The sequence below is a fragment of the Platalea leucorodia genome, assembly GCF_965183815.1.
Source record: "Platalea leucorodia genome assembly, chromosome: 2".
In the NCBI taxonomy this organism is placed as follows: Eukaryota; Metazoa; Chordata; class Aves; order Pelecaniformes; family Threskiornithidae; genus Platalea; species Platalea leucorodia.
Window position 1 is genome coordinate 32,316,602 of NC_138824.1, and position 17,994 is coordinate 32,334,595.

Genomic DNA, 17,994 nt, shown 5'->3' on the forward strand with positions numbered 1-17,994 from the left:
TTCCTGTGGCCAGATGCGGCTTGGCCATCTTGCAGCCCAGAGGCTTGGGTATCTATGACCAAAGCGTTCACTTAGATTCATGCAGCTAGAAGACCTCATTTTGGTGAGTTCTCACTCCTTCTCATGGCAGGTCTCCTTGAGTATGGCTGGAACACCCTCCTCCTTTTCTGGTTGCTGGTGCTGAGCATGTTGCAGGACCACCACCTCCTTGAGTCACACTTCACATAGGAGCCCTTGGCATCTGCAAGTGATTCCTGGTGGGTTTGGGATGTTTCCTCCTCTCTTGGTTCCCAGGTTTCCAGAAGGCATTTCACTGGGAAACAGTGACCAGCACATGCGTGAGTGCTCCACTGGCTGGTGCGGGTCTCTCCTATAGACTGAATATCTGATTTTTCAGCCAGCAAAGAACCCATGGCTTCACAAGTGTGTAAGAATTAAATCTCAAAACTACCATTAATGCTTGAACTGCCAGGGCAAGCAGACGGCAAACCTTTGCCATCTTAAACTGTGATGCATCATTCTCTTGCCTGCACTGCAGATGGTCTGTGTAACCTGGAAAAAAGAGAGGAAATAATCTGCAAAGAGACAAAAAAACATCTGGACAGAGCATGATCATTTATTTTGGAATAAGAGAAAAGAAAGTCTGTGTAGCTTATTGCTGAAACAGAGCATGTGCCATCACCCTGCTTATCTATTTCCTCCACAGCAAAGGATTCTCAGTGTGCCTCTTTGAGGCCAAAATATTTGTTGCAGCCGTTGTGTTTTCAGACTGCCTTTGAGCAATACATTAATAACAGACTTGTTCACCCCAAGCTGTTTTGTGTCAGAAAGCTCAAAAGCATTAAGATCACGGCAGAACTCCCATTTCAGTACAATGCTAGGCAGTATGAAAACCTAAACATCACACTTCTGCCTGAAAACACAACTCAAAAACCCAGTTCTGATCAGAAGGCAATTTTTGTTCATTAATTAATCCTTTTTAATTCTTTCTATATGTTTGCGGCCACACATTTTTATATATGCTATGCATTGGAGAACACCTAATTTTCAGGTTAGTGGAATTGCAGCTGTGCTTACAGTTTCACCCATACCACATCTTCCATCACATTAACAATGTGCAGTGAGTTTGACTGTAAGCAGCTTGGCCTCTTGTTTATTTGGATTTTCACCATATCAAGGAAGAAAAAAAAAAAGAATTGAAAGATGCAGCTGCAAATTTTTTTTTAAAAAAGGAAGAAGACACTTGTCAGAGAATTTCAGAGATACTTGATCTGAACGTAAATTAAAATCATTTCTTAAAAAGCGACTGTAAAATTGACATTATCACTTTAACTCAAGGTCCCTTTTGTCTCTCTCTGGCATAAAAAAGTATTAGCTAGCATTTTTCACCAGCGTCTCTCAAGAAGGGGTTTTAAGCACGCAAAATGTTTAACCCAGTAATAGTACAAAGGTGATGTGAGCTCTGAGCAACTTGTTGCTTTCTGAAGTGCCTTTTCATTGTAGGTGAGTAGAAGACGTTACGCAGAACTGAGTGCTACCTGTTCTCCAGTCCTCCACTCCTTTACCTTTTTTCTGATCCTTGAGTTTTCTTTGGCGATGTACTACCTCAGCATGAAAGGTCAGCAGTTTCTACAGTTGCTCATCTCCTGGACTTTCCACTAATGACTTGGTGAAGAGCAAGGCATTTTCTGTTCAGCTACTAAAAAAAAAAAAAAGTTTTCAATGGATTTATTTCCCTTGTGTTATAATTAAACAAATGTGATTATATGCCAGTGATATTGCCATAATTATGTAGGTATAGAAAGCGCACAGTTGCCAAGGTATGTTACTGATATATAAATTATCTCCTAATGGATTATTGTTTCGCAGAGGGAGCTTTTCAATGACCCTAGGAGAAGACTGCGTGACTAAGCTGAGCTAAAACAACATTAGTGACCAGAAGAACAAACCTAGAAGGCTACCGAGGAAAAACAGGACGCTCTTCTTGGGAAGCCAGCCATCCTGTTGTATAGGGGTTGCACCATTTGAACATGTATAGGACTGGCTAACAACCTCCTGCAGCTGCCCACAGTTGAAAGCACAGGCAGGTATATAGAATTTTGAGATTGTGTGTATATATATATAAATGCGATAAAGGCATCTAGTTTGTGGGTGCCACTGCTTCAGAAGTGATTGCTCTGGTACCCTGCAATGCCACATATTTAAGTGCTGTCATTAAAGGAAACAAACCACATGTATTTGCATCCCACCTCCTATCCCACCCTTGCACCTGGTTGCAGCTCAGCCACAGCAGTGCCTCCCAGCAAGCTCTCAATGAGATAATTATCTGGAGACATCAGACATGTCTGCTTCATTATTGCTGTGAATGGCCTGCCGCTTCCCTCCGAAGCCTTTCCACCTAGTGGCCTTTACTGCCAGCTCTCTTTTTTTCCCTAAGTGCCGATTGTTGGCACTTCTCTAAAACAGTGCTAATGATCTAATAAATATGATTATACTAAAGTGGTTTGTCTCCTCACTGCATAAGCTAACAATGCTACTACTGACCAGAGCAAAACACGTTCTCTTTACCACAAAGAAGGGCTTTCCCACTAAATTGAAATGAATAAACCGCAACAAGTAGAAAGTGTTACAGACCTATAACTGAATTGCATTTTACTGGATGTCTGTTGATGGATGAGGTTAAATAAGGTCTGAAATTTTGCCTTCTAGTTAATTATTGTGAGTTAAACGTGAAAGAAGAACAGAAACGGCATTTCAGTCAGTGGGAGGAAAATGAGCAGAAGAGGAACAGAGGGAAACAGCAAATAAAACGAGTGAGGACAAGAAGATCCAATGAGGACAAGGATGCCAAAGGGTAGTAAGAGGGGCAGGGGCTGCAGCTAACCCTGATGGCCTCATGTTGCTTCGTTTTATCTTCTGGCAAATGGCACATGGGGCTGGGGGAAAGAAATACAATGATTCTAGGATTATTTATTGTCAGAGGCTATTTCCTCATAGTCTGCTTCTTGCTGAAAACCGCAGGCTTAGCACTGAGAACAATTGCTCCTGGAGACCGAGCGTTTGGCAGCAGCAGCCCTCAAATCAGCCCTTGCAGCTTGCAGGATACATCCACCTCCCTCCAGAAGCTCAAACCCTGTTTCACATACGCTTGTCATGTCTGGAGACCCAACGTGATCAAGAGTTCAACTCTTCGCTTCATATACTCTAAGGATGAATCACTGAAGCTTTATCTAACAAAGCTGAATGTTAACTTCTTCCTTAAAGTTACCAGAAGAAAAAAACATAAATAACAAAAGGCCGTTTCTGACTGCAACGAGATTTCCCTTCAGAGCCTACAATATTTTCACTAGCTTTGCAAACCTCATCCTGTTACTTCTCCCTGCCCTAAGGCTCCCAGGACCTTTCCTCCTTTCACCCTCTGGCTTACGGTGGCTCTCATTGCTGTTCTGTGAATTCAAGATCTTGGCTCTCATTTTATCACTCACCTTACTTAATTGCATTCCTGTTTAACATGCATAGTTGTCCTCACTTAAGTAACCTTCCTGGTTTTTACAGCTTTTTCAACGCTTTACTACTATATTGTTATTCTTATGCATACACCTTCTTAAAACCCCCGTCTCTCGCGCAGCACCAGTGCTACATCAATCACGTACAACATTATCCTTTCGGTATTCTTATTAGCAAAGCATTTGCCTAATCTGTCTTTCCTCAGTCTGGGGCTCAGAGCCCCTCAGCAAATTAGCAGCATCTTGCTTTTCTATGCTGTTCTTTGAGACAGAGTATTACCCCTCTGCCTGCCTTGCCTTGCCCTGTGGATCTGGTTCTTGCCTGCACAGCACATTACCTAGTTATTTTTTAGAGAACAAATGGAACATAATCCTTTTAGGAACACCCCAATACGAGCCAAAACGTGTCTCCTACCTTCAGCATCTCTGCCTCTAATTTACTGATTTGCTGTTAAAGATTTGCTATTGTTGCTGACTCTGACTCAGCTGTCTCGCAAATAAACACCAAAGAACAACGCTGGCCCCAGCTGAGCTTCTCGCTCATCTCGCCATCCCTGCTGTGCATCACCAGCACCTCTGATGGCCCCTGGCTACCGCTGAAGATGCTAACACTTTTGATCAGGAGTTGAGACCGCAACAACTTGAAGCCAGCCATAGGTTTTATCCTCATTTGCTGGCATGTTACACTAGGCAATAATATCTCCGTAACAGCATGATGGTTAAATTACCTGAACTTTCTTTTTTTTTGCATGGAGATCTTCTAGGGTGAGAGAGAAGGCATCGTTCTGGCAGTGCGAGGAATAATGAAGTCTGATTTCTCATCTGCTTGTGTCTCTTGTTTGACTAACTTTGAGTCCTTCCTTTGGCTCAGCAGGCTTTTCCCCCGTCATTAAATCTTAAAAGTTAATACTACATTAACAGCTATGCGTTACTTTTCAACATGTAGAGGGTTAAAATTGAAAAAGGGAAAGATTTAAGGATTTTCTCACCATGTGGAGAGGTGAGTGGCAGAGCTGAGATTAAATTTCTGGGACTTGCCTTCCTTGCCCTTTTGTTCTGAACTCAGTGACATAACGACCATGCTTCTGCTGAAGAAAACCCAGACATAAGAAGTCCCTTGTGCCTGCCAGCCCATCGTGGGCCTTCTAGGCATGTGGAGTCTGTTACAGAGAGGAGCCCACTGCTATATTAGAAATGTGGACAACACGAAATCGTCGAGATGACTGCTCAATAAAACTCAGCTTTTGAAAATCAACACAGGTCATGCTAAGTGTCCTCACATCTCAATGAGTTGTAGGTTTGCCATGACCTCCATTTTGAGCACTTGTGGGTCAAGGTGTTTTCCCTCTTCTAAAACGTTATTGATTGAATCACAATTATGGTTTTGATGAGGGACTTTGAAGTGGTTTTTGGAGTAGCAGGCGAGTTCACACACAGAGAAGCAAATGTAAGAAGAATGGGTAGCAATTTCCTTTGGGCTAGATGTGTACTTATCTGACATGTCTGTGCATAAAAAAAGGCCTGGATGTTAAACCATCCATTGCCTCTGCTGAGCGTGATGCGAATTATTTCTGACAGCCATTAAGAGGTGCTTCAGTTAAGCACCTAAAACCATGCAGCTCTTCACTAGAAAATTTGCTGGTATTTTGAAAACATTGTGATACTTTGTAATCTCAGAAATCATTGACAACCTGTCAAAGATAAGAGTCAGCATCTAAGTCTCCACGCTAATATTTACTCCTCTAACTTGCTAGGGAAAGTGCCAAATATTCACCTTCCTCTTAGGAAATGTGAAATCTCTGGCAGCTAATAACATCTTTTTAATATATTTACAGCAATTGTTCATTCTGACCCTCTCCAGAAATGTAGCTTCTGTAAGCTGCCTTTGAGAACGCCAGGAAAGCATTGGCTGGTAGCAGATTCCCGTTCTTTCTCTGTTGTTGGTCTGTACGTGTAAACAGTGACCCAAAATAGAAACATGAGTGTTGTTTGAACAGCTAATATTTGCTATGAAGAAAGCGGCTCCACAAGTAGGGGCAGATCCCACAGCCTCTGCTCAAGTGAGTCATCTCTCTGCACACAAGTGGTGCTGTCAGGTTCAAGAAGCCTGTCTGTGCAAGGCTCGAGGATCAGACTCATCAGCCTCCTGTCATCTGCGGCACAGGAACAAAGGTGTGGATGGCTTTTGCATTGCTGATCCTCTGTGTATTTGTGCACGTGTTTGTGAATCTACTCTTAGTGGGGGAGAGTGTGTGTGGGAAGAATGTAAAAAAGGTGAAAATCAACACAAAATTAAAAGGCATCTTCCTCCACCTAAACAGACTCTGTCAAAGTTAACGTGCCATTGCACGAGGTACTGCATTGCACAATAAAAACACTTCCTTGAAAGTGTCATTAAAATTGCAAAGTCAAGTAGCCAAAGATTAAAAGAGGCCAAAATTTAGGCTGCCCACACAGCCTTATTTCTGTACATCTATGTTTCTACATTATAATAGAGCCTTGAATGTCATGATTACATAGCATTTAGCTTGTTTTCCTACGGGAAGGAGGCCCTTGTGGTCATGCTGTCTGTGTAGGTGTATGTCTGCTTGACAGTTGTCCCCTCCCTAGCTTTTGAAACCATCCACCAGTTTCAACCAAATCTCAAAGATACTATACTGCCATAAATATATGGAAATTGGAGGTCCACTCGAGGAAAGAGATCCTGCTAGAGATTCAGTGAGAGAGAGAGCAGTGTAAACCCAGCCCTTACTAGACACCTAGAGAAGCAACCTGAGGGAGGAGATGCTAAAAATACTCTAGGTATGAGAAAAGCCTGAGCTGGTCTCCATGCTTTATTAAACACTTGGCCAAGTTTACCTCCTCTGTTGGTTCTCTGAATGGGATAAATACATATTGCAGTGATCCTCCTTCAGTAGGTCACCCTGCAGGCTGGGTAGCCGCTGGTCCCAGAGCTCCTTGCCCTTCTGCACAGCCCAGCCCCACGTGGTCAGCGCTTCCCGTGGAGGCATTGCTACAGCATTGGCTTAGCCCACACTGTGGGGAGTCCCGCATCCTCTGCCCTGCACACTGCCTTCCATGAGCAATGCTCCTTCTCCATGGGATCTTCTGCAGCAGCCGCTGCTGTAGTGTGTGAGGCCTTTGCAGATATTGGGTAGCCATCTTCAGAAGCTCCCAGTGAGGATACCTGGCTTCAAGGAGAATAGATTCAGGCCCTCTCCCTCTGTGGAAATGCACAATAGGGATATTATGCAGGTGTCCTGGGAGGTATTGGTAGGACACACTGTCCTCCTCGTGCAGTAAGCTGACAGTCAGATGCTGTACAAACCCCTGGAGGAGAGCAGCGCAGGTGGCTCCCTGCAGAGAGACTGGCCATGGTCAGGAGCAAACATGAGCAGCGATGGATAAGCAGCAGGGATGCCACCAGGCTGGAGTGGCTAAGCCTGAACCTGTCTTCCCAGGACTGAGGGAGACCATTACCTCCTTATTCTACAGGTGGGAAACTGAGGCTCAGTGAAAGGTGCTGTTTCCCTTCTGAAGAGGAGCCTCCTGAAGAAAGAAGTGAAGAGCTGTTTCTTCCAGGCAGGGGCTGAAGGAGCGAAGGGGAGGCTGAGCTGCACTGGGGTTTGTAGCCATGGATCAATGTTGCTAGTCAAAGATGAACACTGATTTAAAGTAGTGCTCAAATCCCACTGTGTCCTGCGAAACAGAATTTAAGATCTTCTGTGAAGCATGTCATAGTGTTACACCTCTGTTTTTATAAACCAGACCCAGCTGCACGCTGCCCCTCCTGTTTCCAGTGTATGCAGCCTTTTGGCATGGTGGTATTGTTAGAGCCAAAGGTTTAAAGATAAAGATTTTTAGGTAGGTGTAATAGCTTTCATAAAGACAGCTAATATAGCTGGAGAAAGCAGATAAGGTTTGGGGCATGCACGCTCCTCAGGAAAGATGCAGTGAATTTCAAACCTACCTGCACATGGGGAACAATTGTTCTGGGTTTAATTAGACCTGTGTCTGAGCTAGACATCTGACAGCACCCGTGGAATATAAAGCGGATATTGGTGGTTATCTCCTAAGGGGAAAAGAGAGGCAGGTAATTTGTAGAATAATAGTAGCAGCAATGTAGAGTACTGAGAGATTAGTGGGAATGGTGAAAAGAGGAGGATGGTAACATGCTCCAAAACGTTCGTATTCAGAAAAGTGATGAGGTACAGTTCCCAGATTTACCTAGGGAAGGTTTTGTAGGTTTTCTTTGACAATCAGGGCTGGGAGATCAGAGGTGGAATGACTACACTGTAAGAAATGTTGCCTGTTGGAAGCACTTATCCCAGCTGACTCGTATGAAGAGTTGAAGATTGTATCTTTTGACAGGCTGAGAAAAAAAGCTTGCTTTTGCCTTTGCAAAGTTGTGCCTATTGCATTTCAAACACCCAAGCATTTGGCAGATCTTCACTGTCTCAGCTTAGCTGCTAAAGCAAGAATTCCTCCCTGTGAAGAGTTTTTAATGTGACTTTGCAACCAAAACTGCTCAGCTGCTAATTGAGGGATGTGCAGCAGTCAAAATAGGATGATGCCTCAGCTGCCTGCATCATGTCTTGTCTCGCTGTTGATATTCAGATGCTGGTGGGGGGTCACTGCCTTTTCTGTGTGCCTAAAGCCAGCCGAGAGGTTCCAAGTCCACTATCAGGCAATGTTTCCTCCTTAGGACAGCAGGGATACAGGAGGTGTCAAAGGAGGAAGCCTGAGGTCCATGTCCCAGGAGGTATCAGCCTGTTGGGCTGTGCCCATCTCGCAGTGCTGGTGAAGATCACCACCAACTGGTGGCCAGGCAGCTCCTTCCACCCTTGGTTTTCCAGGACCTTGGTGAGCAGGATTCAACACGTGGGGATGGGACAGAAATTTCACTGGCTGCCTCAGCTGATGGTGAGACATCATTTCATCCCAGGAATGGATGAAGTGAAGCGCATCTCTCCATGTCCTTCAAGGGAGCGGGCCACGAGGTTCCTGCAGGCCAGCCCAGCCACATAGAGGGAGAAGACTGGTCCTGTGGGGTGGACAGGATCCCTGCTCACAGATCTGCTCAGCCTGGCATTGCTTCAGCTCCTGCCTGCCTGGGGAAGGAGCCGGTCCCCTTGCCTGGGGGGTAGAGCATTGCCAGACCAGGTCTCAGGGAGCTGCTCCTCAAGCTCTAACCAGTCTCTTCTCAGCATTTGTGACCTGAGAGGGTCCAAGGCTTGTACATGGGGGTAGATTTGGTAAAAAATAAAAAAATCTTCCTGATGCTAGTCAGAGTCCCAAATTTGCCTCTCCCAAATTTAAGTCCATATTCCAAACCAGAGCTTCTCAGCAGCACAGAGCTAAGAACTCTTCAATATCGGTAGCGCTACTGGAGTTTGTGCTCTGAAATACTTGAAAAAGAAAAGTGACACGGAGTCTTGTGGGTGGATCAGAGCTGACACCTGGGGTAGGTAATGCCAGCTGACAGAATATTTCAGGAAAGCCGCAAATACCTGGAAAGGAGGGCCTCTTGATGCCAAGTTTTTCAGAGAACGTTTGCAGCAGGTGTCATTGCCAGGTCCCCTTCTGGTTCCTGGCCATGTCCTGGTTCCTGCCAAAGCATCCGTACTGTGCAAAAACCTCCTCAAGAGCATCATCGATAACCCTCAGCACTGCGCTGGTGGTCTTGTGCTAGCTTCTGCCCTAACAGGCTCAGCCTGACACCTGCGTCCCTCTCCCAGACGAGGAGTGAAGGTGATGGAGAGAAGGCACTGGACCAGGGGCAGCAGCAGTGCCACGACCTGAGCGTGTGTCTGTGAGCTCTGCGGGAAGCTGGCATTTTTGGGGTGGGCTCCCTGCCTGTGCACAGCATGATAGCAACAGGAAGAAGTCTGTGAAGTCTTCGGCGATGGTCTTGATTTCTCTGTTCTTGGAAACTTTCTTTTTGTGGACAACAATGTGTACATCAAAGAATTAAAGTATTGCATTCGGTACGTACTGTGAATGCATGCTCTCACTGCTCTTGTTTTCCTCTCTCACGCTGGTTTTGAAGAGGCAGTTAAAACTTGGTGGCTTTTGTAGCAGGCGGTCCAGAGGTGAAGAGCACCTGGCCTGTGTGACCCCACACGCAAATAGCTACCTGTTTCTCCTGTGACAGCAGCCCAGCTCTCCTGTGGTTGCCACAGAGATGAAGTTTGGGAAGCCTTGACTCCTTTATTTCCCCAGAAGACCCTGGGATGGCCTTGAGGCAACAGCCGAGCCCAGCTGGTGCAGATGCCGGCCAGTGGACTCGCGGATGCTCTCAGGTGAGCATGCAGGGAAGGTGAAAGCCATGCGTTGTGGGTGCTGAGGAGCTGCACATTAATGGGGTCCCTGGACTCTGGAGTCATGACTCCAGCTGGAAAACCACCTACAGTGATTTTGAATTACCTGGCTTCCCTCTGGCAGCAAGTGAGTCATGAAGGTTCAGCCGCGGTGGCCAAATTCCTCATTCCTGGCATTTTGCCTCAGTGGGCAGATGTGGAATGGTGGACGACGAGCAGCTGCTAGCAGAACAGCTGGGGTAACACATGGCATTTCGTGTGCATTTCGTTTTCCACCTCAGACCCACTATTTGTATTCTGCCTGCATGCTCATGAAGGCTGAGCCTTACCTGGGTCGCAGAAGATGGGAGTTACCTTGGAAACCGCAGCAAGCCCTTGATGGTTTCTAGACAGCTTCCCCCAGGCTGCAGGCTTTGTGCACGCCAGCAGCCGGCCGGTCTCCTTTTCCTGAAGTTGCTGTTTTTCCATCGTGCCTTTTCTCCCCGGATGGGAACCAACCGCTTTGACTTACCATCTCCTGGTGCTCTGGGGGCATCAGACACCGAGGGATGCCGCACCAGGGAGCTGCAGTGGGAGGTGGGCTTGCTTGCTTTCACACAGCGCAGACATCCCTCTAGGTAAGGGCAAACCTTAATTTCCCTGACAGGAGAGGTATAAAGCAGCTGAACAGAAAAAAGCAAACCCCAAGCAGTGAAAAGGATCATTAGTCTTCCACGGCCTCAGTGTAAATGCTCTCCAGGCCTCCTGCTTTAGCATGGTCAGATCAGCCTGTGCGAGGTGGAGTGGACCCAGTCCCCATCGCGCTTGCCGAGCGCCGTGCAGCGGCTGTCCCTGACTGCCGGTGAGACGGGGCCAGCCTGCCCACTGCTGCAACAGGCAGCGGGAAGGGAGCAGCTCGTGCTCCCCTGCCTTAGCCTATGGCTGACTCATTTGACCCCGTCGTGTCCTTCTTGTCAGCTGTGCCTGCCTGAAGGGCCCATGAGGCCAGTGTGTCATCCGCAGCTCCCTCATGCACTGTGCAACGGGAGGAGGGGAAAGGCAGGCAGAAGAGGAAGATGCCAAGAAACACAACTCAAAACCACAGTCATGGCACACGTGGGGTATGGAAGAGCCAGGAGGGGAAACACCACCCTCTGTCCTCTCCTATGAAAACTGTTTCTTACAGGGAGTCTGGCTCCTTTTTGAACACCAGCCTCTATTGGGGTCTTGGACACCCCACTCCCAAACTTATATTTAGCTCCTTAAAATTACACTGTAGGAGTCCCCTTCTGAATGATGTATGGCATTCAGGAGCTCCCATACCTAACATCTTTCTTGTGTCTGTGGGCGACCCTATCCGAGAAAAACCTCCTTTGCTGGAGGATTTTGTGTGGGAGAAGAGAGATCCAGCAGCAGCAGAGCTCTGACGAGAAGCACAACATGGTGTGTGAGCCCCCGCGGAGCATGCACATGACCTTCTTGTGGGTCATGGAGAAACACCTGAAGGTGTTTAGGACAAGGTGATGGGTATAAGACTCATTATGGGATGCAGAGGGAAAAGCATTTTGGGGATTGTCTGCAGCTTATTTTGGGATGTTTTTAAGGGGCTTGTGGGAATGTGCAAGACAGTTCAGGATGTTGGGGGATGGATTAAAAGTGGGGAAAGGAAGGGATCGAGGTGGATTGGGAAGGAGCAAGTGTGGGAAAAGAGAATAAAAAGCATAGGTCAGTACCCTTGCCTGAGCCCTGCCTGCACTTGATCACTGCAATCCTGTTCTGTATTCTCATTAAAACCTATTTTTATCTGGTTAAAACCCGAGTGTGCTCTCTGGTCTGAGTGGGTATGTGAGCACAGCAAACGTGATGCTGGACTGGGTGGTGAGCAGGGGAAGGGGGCTGAGTACTGCAGCTGCAGCAGGGCTGTGAGTTGGGAGCTTGCATGTCCAGGTACCGGCAATGGGGAGAGCAGGGGGTCAGGGACCAGCAATGGGGTGGTGTGTCCAAGGACAGCTGTGTGTGTGTGTACGTGTCCACATGCCATTAACGGTCTTCAACACTGATCAGCCATCGGGGAGGAAGAGGATGGGGTGGCAGGGTCCTCTGGCTGGTTGGGAGACCAGCCTGCTCAGAAAAAACAATTGTCAGCACAGCAGGACAGATCTGAAACTTTGCAGAAATCCCCAAAACCTTCAAATTTGTCACAGCTCTAAAGACGGGAATTTTTCCTTTCAAAGGTCTTATGCTTTTCATGCTCTGGACTCTTGAGTGCCCAGTGGGGACGCAGGTTTGCCACAAAATACACGGATTGCACTAATACAAAAAAGTTAAAATCAGATCTGCAGATTTTGAACAGAGACACAAGAAGGCCATGCTTTTTCCCTCATAAAGATCAGCCATCACTAGGAGGCAATACTAGTCAAGGGAATAACCCGGGAAGGGGTGTTACCGCATGGGGCTTCCACAAGGCTCAGGGGCAAACAGTCCACTGGGCTGCCAAGGGCTCTGGGACAGAGGGGTGGTCAGCCTTGATTCTCGAATGTCCTCTGCTGTATTTGTAATGAACAAATTCAAAGTAGTGCAGGACATAGGATATCCTCCTGTTCTAGAAACAATATGATCGTTTTCGTTGCTGCAAAATACCGCCCAAAGAAAGTCTACCTATCTTCGATGCTCTACCACTGGAGATGAAGTTAAAAGCGCGTTGCAAAGCTCTACAAGACGTTACACCAGATGGTCTTTACAAGACATTACAAGACAGTCTTAGAGAGCCATGTAAAATAAGTTTTAGACTAAATTGCAGAGAAGAGAAAACAGAGAAATTTTTTACATATCTGGAGCAACCTTTTATGGAAGAGTTTTAAACTTTGTGGGGTATTAGAGCTGCATGTATTCCATGGAATATACCATATATGTTGTATTCACACAGAAAATGTTGGCGTCTCTAGAATTGCAAATTGCTGCAGGTCTGGAGCAGCAGCAGCAGCAGCCCAAGTGTGATCCCAAAGGCTGTCATTTCATTTAGAGGCTGGACTGGGGAGAATTACAATCACAATTTTTATGTTCTGCAACAGCCTTTTTAGCTTCAGCTAAGGCCTGGCACCGCAGCCCCTGCTGCCATACTGCGGCTCATGGGGAAACATGTTAAGCTTTCATAAACATTTTCTTGCCAAAAGGGAGCAAGTAGGTGACAGGAGCTTTTTTATATACATTTCTTTTTTTGTCCAGTGTGTAGAAAAAAGAAAACCTCTTCGGTTTCCAACGGTTTATTATTTATTAAGGCCTCTTAATAGCAAATAAAGTTCTAGAAGAACACCACTTCCAGGGCTGCAGCTCCATGGCTGTTCGGCAGTGCTGAGCTAAGCTGTGCCCAACGACCCTGAGGACTATGAACACAGCGCTTTCTAAAAGGAAAACTGAGGTCCATATGTATAATCACAGGTCTCCAGGATCTGTGGCAAGTGGAAAGAAACTCGATCTTGGCAACAACCACAATCTTGATTTACTCATGACTAAAGCAGCGATGGTGAAGGGCCCCAGGAACTGCAAACACCGGCCACCAGCTGCATCTTGGTGTCTTTGCTCCTTTGTATGCGTGCTCCTCCATCCCTTTCACACTGTGATTCCTGGGGATGCTCTTCCCAGGACCATGCTCCGTGTTGGAGGACAAAACTCAGGAGACCGTTTGGTACCTGAGGGTTAAAGCGCGGCAGAGCACAAATTGCTGCATTAGCTAATCCTGGTTGTTCTCAGGCAACCTGGGAGTCCGTCTGCCTTTGCCTCTATTAGCAGATCACCTCTGCGTCCCACAGGCAATGGCATCTTGGTCTGTTTGCTCCTTCACGCTTGTGCCTCTCCAGCTCTTTTTGGCTGTTTGCCTCTTCCAGGGGAGGTGATTTTTGGAAAACATTAATTAAAGTATGTCACCAGTGATGGGAATGAAAGCCATGCAGAGATGCATCTAATGGGATTGAAATCTGGTGTCCTAACCACACACACAGCCATTGCGGTTTTAATGGTGCAGTTTTCTGATTTATCTATAACCAACATGGACAAGAAAGATGAGCCACACCAGAACTGCCTTTGAGGGCAGAGTTTATGGTACAATATGTTTGTGTCTTTGGTATCTCCTAATACTATTAGGAGGAGAAGGAGGTTGCCTCTGTGGGGCAGCTCGCGCTGTGGCAATTTAAGGGTGGTGGCTGGCAAAGCAGCAACATGGGACCTCCCTGAAACCAACGGGTGGGACGCCGCTGGGCGTGATTTTGGTAGGGGGGGCCACAGGTCCCCCCTGGGGAAGTCCTCCCATCCCCGGTGCTGATGTGCTGCAGGGAGGGAAGGGTTGGTTCGGTTTCAGAATCGGCTGGGTGAACACGTGAGCTCGGGTGGCTCCCTGCATCCTGACCGGGGAGACAACCCAGGTGTCTTCACAGGGCTTTTAACTCCCTCCTCAGCCCCAAACCCCAGGCCAAAGCAGCATGGCTCTGTAACACTCACCAGGCCCGTTTCAGAGCACTCACTTTGGAGGCTGCTTCTTCAGACCTGCTTGAAAAATTAATAGTAAGAATAGTCATGGTGGACTTAGGCCAACCTATGTTGGGTAGACTGTCAGATGCTGGCCACATGACGGCAGCCCTTCTCTTCTCGAGGGGATGGCAGATGTCAGGGGGTGTAAATGCCCACAGATATCTGAGCCAAGCAGCCAGGCCGGATTCAGCCCAACAGTGCACGACTGCAGGAGCCCCCCCTGGGCCATCTGGCCAGATGCCAAAGAGGATGGGTGTCTTCAAGAGGTTCATTGAGGGAGGGGCATGGCTAATGGAGAGTTGGGTCCTGCTGAGCAACGGAGCTGCTGCTCGGGCTAAGGAAGGTGGACATGTACCCATGGGGCTCTCCTGCTCCGGGATTTCTTGTGTTTGAACCAAAGTCTGGCTCGAGGGACTTAACGAGGGCGGCTCCTGGGTTCAGGGTGGTGTCACAGCTCTGTGGCTCTACCATAAATCCCGCTATCAAGCTCCAGCGGGCAAAGGGTCTTCTTTTCCATGAGCCGAGGCCGATGTAATAACTCGACACTTGTCCTCTCCCCATCATGGCTGGACTCAGGCAAATTCCTTCCTGACCCTAAGCTGGTGACAGGTGGCAACCCCGCACAGGCCAGCAAGACCTAAGGACAGATCCTAGGAAACACAAAGGAGTAGCTGCAAAACTCTGCGGTTGGCTGGTTCTTAGATCCAGGCCACCAGGAGGACCGATGAGGAGAGCTGCAGTGACTCTTCCAGGGCTCACGCAAGTTGAGGCGTAGCAAAAAGTATTTGTTGAGGTACATCAAGTGTTTTGTAGCAGCTCAGGTACTGACAAACCTAGGGATCAAGGCTCCTTGAGAGACACAGTCAGGAAAGGAGAGAGAGAAAATGTAATTTGCCCCAAAGCCGGGAAGTTGTCAAACTCCTGGTCAGGTGTATAAGTGCAAGCACAAGTGGCTACAACCCTATGAAGTGAAGCCAGCGATGGCAGTCTTAAGCAGCTGAGAGCCTGGGCCAGCCACTTCTTTTTCTTTTCTCTCTCTAAAGTCTGCTTATGAGAATTGCTTTTGAATATTTATGTTTGGACTGCTTATATGGAAGAAGTCACAGCTGCAGCTGCTCCTGCTGAAGTGACAAACAGTCTGTGCTGCTGTCTCCTAGAGACCTTAAGTTCCCACTCTAAAAGAAAGACTTTTTTTTTTTTTTTTTAAAAATAAGGCTTGATTTGCCATGCTGATTCGAAATGGGTATAATTTCAAAGAGCAATGGGATTTATTACTGGTTCAAAGACCAGTGTAAGAAAACAGATGATTGGAACCACAAGGAACGAAGGCGGGATGATGGAGAAAGCGCTTTTGCCTGTTGCAGCGACGGCCGCTGCGGGAGGACCCAGAAGCGGCTGCTGTGAAAAGAGCAGCTCTGCACGGGTAAGACCTCAGTCTTCGCATTGCAATTGAAAAGAACAGAAATGCCACATTTGGGTGAGTTACGGCTGAGGGTCACCACTTCCCATTTGGCTGCCAGAGCTGGAAGCATCAGGAACATGCTTTTCACACAACAACTGAGGCCTGCGCTTGCGTTCCTCAGTAATTTCAAGTAACAAGACACCATCTTCATTAGTGAGCACATGAGAAAAATCTAAAGCTGTTGGCTGAAAGACACCACATAGCTTTTTTTTTTTTCCCCCCAGCGTATAAAACGCTGCACACAATTCATAAGGACAGAAAATCACGTGCACGCGTTTTAGTTGAGAATTAGGTAATCACGCAATTAGAAACGATATGGGCTGTATGCAGGCGGGGCGGCTGAAGTTAAGGATGCGCGTACAGAAAGTTTTCACAGATTCTGATTTTTAATACTATATTGCTCTTAAATTAACATACAGTTTATAATTGGCTGGACAGAAATAACAAAGTCTACATTTCAGGAACGAAACAAGTCCCCAGGCAGGAGTAGCCCTGGCCTCCTGGAGCGTTTTGAAACTTCTTTTATGAGGAAACCCCCTTTCCTACTGGACAGAAACACATCAATGTTTCATCTCAATGTTTCTCTTGAGAAGAAAGCTAATTTCAACAATGCCGCTTTTGTACTATCAACATGACACCGTGAAAGCCCTAAATGAAATGCATTTCTGTTGCTGCTTATTTGGGAAATGCACTTCATCCAGAAAAGCCAACGTGCACAGCGCATCCACTGACTGCAACAGCAGAAGCAAAAAATAACTCTCCATAAATAGGTGCTTAAATCAGAAGAGCAGAGGTTTTCCTCAGGTGACAGTATTACCATATTCTAACAAAATTTTCCAGATCAAACATCATGGTAGCTCAATATTTTGTCCTGAAGATAACTTACTGATTTCTTTGTATGTTTCTTGAAATGTCTTTATTGCTTTTAATTGTTCCTTGGTAACGGCAGACTCAACAGGTTTTTTAAATTTTTTTGTTATTAACACGCAATGTTCCTTAAAATTCCTCTTAAACATCCAATTTATCATATGCCTACCACAAAAGCCTTCTTTTTATTGACTTCACTATGAATTCCACACCTATTAGACATTTCGGAGGAGGGGACTCGACTCTTGAGCAGAACTTTTTAACATCAGTATTAATGAAGGATGTCTATGCTAGCACAAAACAAAGGCAAGCGCTTTAAAATCTAGGCTGATAGGCTTTTCGCATCCAGGAAAACCTCCCTGGCATTTTTTTTAGAAAACGGAGTTTCCTGATGTGCCTGGAGTCGACACGCTGCGACGCAGGCTGGCAGCGCAGAATAGCAATAGAATCCATTAAATCTGCGCTGGGGAGCCGGTTAGCAGAAACGTTACATAGTAATTATGGTGAGGATTTTCTGTGAAATAAATTCTGGTTTTTCAAATGAGATTCTGAAAAAATCACCCGCTAACATTTCTGCAGAAATGCTTTACAGCTTGGCCAAATTGTAGAGGACAGCTCATCTTTTCCCACAAAAGCTTACAGAGCTTGTAATTTACTGAGTTACTGGTTGTCCTAATGACTGTTGAAGGGAATGGTTTGGCATCGGTAAGAGGAGATTAGTTTGTGTATTAATGCAATTCAGAAGTTCACTCAATCTACACAAAGTAATGAAAAGCTTCATTTGAACTCTCAACAATTCCGCCTTCCCCCTATCTCAAGTTCATAACACGGATTTCATCGAGTCTTCAAGAGGCTGCTTCGGAGCGGGAAAAAAAAAAGGTTAAGCAGATGAGAGAAAACACGTTCCCAATTCACGCCAAGGCTTCGCTAGTTGGAACCGCGCGTCCCACGTAGGGAGGTGTAACGCACCGCCGCCCGCCCGCGCTCCCCTTACAAGAGGTCTCCTCTTGAGGGACGCCGCGGAGCCTCCGCTCAGACGCGTCCCCGGAGAGGACGGGAGACCGCCGCGGGGCCGGAGGGGCAGCGAGCAAACAGCAGGGATACAGCTGGATGGCAAGATCTGGCCATCGGCGACAGCTGGGGACCGGTCCTCAGTTTGGAGGAGACGGAGGGACCAAGGAACAAAAAAATGAAAATGAAGTACGTAACAACTAAATTTTAATACAAGTAGCCCTCCTCGTTGCTACAGGCTTGCTGGAATGAGCAAGGACAGCACGACGTGCTCGTGAGATCAGCTCTTTCAGCATAAGGCAACACCCGGTAATAAATCGATTTC